Source organism: Otolemur garnettii, unplaced genomic scaffold (genome assembly GCF_000181295.1).
Source record: "Otolemur garnettii isolate 467f Iridium unplaced genomic scaffold, OtoGar3 scaffold00035, whole genome shotgun sequence".
NCBI lineage: Eukaryota > Metazoa > Chordata > Mammalia > Primates > Galagidae > Otolemur > Otolemur garnettii.
This window is the reverse complement of record NW_003852430.1, coordinates 13,824,345-13,827,994: the sequence shown is the minus strand read 5'-3', so window position 1 is coordinate 13,827,994 and position 3,650 is coordinate 13,824,345.

The window sequence follows — 3,650 nt, the reverse complement described above, 5'->3', positions numbered from 1 at the left end:
CTCAGGAGGCTGAGGCAAGAGAATCACTTAAGCTCAAGAATTTAACATTGCTATGAGTTGTGATGCCACAGCACTCTACTGAGGGTGACAAAGTGAGACCCTGTCTCAAAAAAAAAATATGTTAAAATAATACATATGTTAAAACTGAGGAAGGCATCCAACTGTTGTGCCTATACCAGGAAACAAGAGGAAAGATATTTCTTGGCATTTCTCGTGTCTACTGGATTCTAATTGAACGCATTTCAAACCGTGGGTAGCAACCCAGTAACTGATCCTGAAGTCAATTTATTGAGATGGTCGTCATCACTACAAAACAGAATAGATAAAACAGAAAATAGAGTACATCACCCTTACACGGGCAATTACACCTATCGATTAATTCTATTCAATCAATCCTTTAAGCAACACTAGGACCATCTTTTTAAAGACACATCTCAAAAGGTCATTCTTGGCTCCAAACTACTCTCCCGTCTATAAAACAGCTAGAATAAAGTCTAAACTCTGTCCGTGTCCTCTAAGACTCTTACCGAGCTCCTCCTCCACGGTCTTCCTGCTTGCTATCATTTCAGAGAGTGATATCGCCACATACTCACTTGCTCAAACCCCAAACTGGATAGTTCCCCTTGTTCCCCAGCCTTTTTCCAATCAACACTATCAGTCTTACCTCTTCATTCTCATCTGGTTTGAGTTAGAATTCACCACTTCAGAGCAGCCTTCCCTGATCCTGCGGTCTAGATCAGCCTCTAAATCAGCGGTTCTCAACTGTGGGTCATGACCCACAGGAACTGTATTAAAGGGCCGCAGCATTCGGAAGGTTGAGAACCACTGCAGATCTTCCCTGGTCTTTGTCGAGGGCACTTTGCCTTCCTTTACATTTTCCGTAACTGTCCAACTGAAATGACGCTTGTTATTTTTGTCAATGTGTTCAGTATCTGTCTCTCCACCGGTGCGTAAACTTCAGGAGCAGGGGCCTGGTCTTTCTCTGCTGTGTATCCGGTGCTGAGACCCATTCTGGGGTCAGGTAGGAAAGACACCAATAGACATTTTGTCAAAGGAAAAACTTCCTGAACTAATCTGGTGTCTCCCCAGATGTTCTCTTCCACCTTACGTTATGGTGTGTGCTGTTTTCTCTGACTCAAAGGTACTTCAGCTCTTTGTTTTCTCAGTGGCCTTCTGTTTACCCTTTAAGATTTTGTTTCATATGAGAAATGTTCTGATGCCCTGGGACTGTGCCCACACATGTTCTCAGCTGTGGTCACTTTCATAGTGAAGCTGGGCTGTGAGCTTTCTCAGGGAAGCTGTGTTTTGTTTTGTTTTTTTTTCTTCTGTAAACAATTTTTGTCCTTCAACTCCTGGCATATACTTGGTACATACATTACTGTCTATAATTATTTAATTAGTAATTGAATAAACAAATGACAGCGGCCTACCATCAAGAAAGACGATCATTCAGGATGATGTTCCCTAATTTAAGCTGTTAAGTAAATAAAATTCTCTATTTATGGAAAGGGCAAGATTAATGTGTGCGCAAAGAACAAAGTGTGTCGGGGGCAGAAGGGGGCCAAGAGGAGTGAAAGTATGTTATTCTGTATAAAACGTTTCTATTTATAAAATAAATCATTAATCATTTTAAATACCAAGCTTAGCACGTTTACAATCTGATATGACTGACCAGGTTTCATTTCCACGTGGTTTTTCAGAGCAGAACCGTGAGGTAAAGAAAGAACAGCGTTCCTGGTGAAGGAGTTTATGTGTCGGTGTTGTTGGGGTGCAGCCTGATCCCGACCAGAAGAGTGCGGAGTTTGCACTGCTGTCTGTGAGACTGTAAAGTCATATTAGAAAACGTGATTAACAGAGAATGGCAGTGGAAGGAGGAGGAAAAAGCGTCCCTAAAGATGCTTTGTTTTCTCTGGATTTACAGTCTTTCTGAATAGAGCTAAGACTTGCTCCTGCTCATCTTAAATAAAACTGCCAAGCTTGAAAGAAGCCAAACCACTTAAGAGAAAACCCATTTCCTCTCTATCCTTTTCTCTTTTATTAAAAGTTGTTCCCTCACACTACTGCAGATTCTGGTTGAAGAGGAGTCTTTAAGTAGGAAGGGGAGGGGCAGGCACACAGGGAGATCTCTAAAACACTTCGTGGAAGGATTTCTCAAACACTTCATTAGAGAGAAAAATCTGCCTCTTTCCTATCAGAGTAAGTAATATGAGAGGATCCATATTGCAAATAAAGAACTTTGATGGAAAGTCCCTTTGGAAATTGCCTTTTCCCCTGCAGATCTAGGGCTGGCTTACCTCGTGTGTTGTCCGGATGTCAGGAGGGTCCTCAGCTGCACAATTCTCCTCTGAGATTAATAGCCTGCTTCTTCTTTCAGGTAAGCCCTGACTGACCTAAACAAACAAGCCAGGCTCTGGCCATCTGTAGTTCTGTGGCGGAGCCAGGATGGTTTCCCTGGGGAATGGGAATTTGACAGACAGAAGGTGAATGACAGGGCCTGTGGAAAGCCTCAGGCCTGGGGAGGAAATAGATGTCCCTCTGGGGGCGGGGGGCAGGACGCTGACAAGTGGGCTGTGATTGGAAAACAGAGAGAGAGGAGCACGGATATTAAAGGTTGCCTGGTTCACGGTTCATGAGTGAGCTGGGGCGGCAGAAGGCAAAGGGATTTTTTGAAAAGAAATAAACACATGAAAAACGGGAAGCAATGCTGTTATTTTGTGATTAAATAAAAATTAAATCAATTTATAAATGAAAGAAATTTCAAGGGAGGAAAACCACCTCAAAATGCCTTTGTGCTCAACACCCCGACTTAGATCCTTCGGTACTCAGACCCTGAGAGTCTCTGTTTGGACTAGACACTCAACCCTCCAGACGGGGCCAGAAGTAGGGTGTGTCGACCGCGTGAGATGGGAGCTATGGGGTCTCTTGGGCCTTTCCTCAAAGTGCTCAGGTTCTGGGGGAGGGCGTGGCGTGTGTAACAGTGATGCTAGTATGATACATCTCTCCAATTATTTGCTCCTTGTAACTTGCCCTCAACTTGTTAATGCAGGATACGATGTTACTTATTTATGTGTATAGCATAACCCTGAGATTACCAGAGTTTGGTAGAATATCCTATAATCTCAGAGTTTAAGAATAAACAACAACTAGGGGCTTGCTGGTGTGTCTTATTAGGGTTTCCAGGCACTAAGTAGACAGGGCTAACATGGATTGAGTATTAGCCTGGAAACTTTGAACAAATTACTGTGTTTTCTGTGCCTCAGTTTTCTCATCTAGAGAATAAAAAATTTTATTCTGACATTGTAGCATTGTTGTGAGAATTAAATGTCTTCAGACTGTAAGTGGTTTTTTTTTTGGAGACAGATGTCGTCCCTGGTAGAGTGCTGCGGTATCATAGCTCACAGAAACCTGACTGAAGCAATCCTCTGGTCTCAGCCTCCCACATAGCTGGGACTATAGGTGCCCACCACAATGCTCAGCTATTTTTACAGATGGGGGTCTCCCTCTAGCTCAGGCTGGTCTTGAACTCCTGAGCTCCAAGCAGTCCTGCCGCTTCTGTGGTCCAGAGTGCTAGGATTAGAGCCACCACACCCGCCCTTGGCTGCAAGCATTTTCTTTTCTTTTCTCTCTCTCTCTCTCTTTTTTTTTTTTTT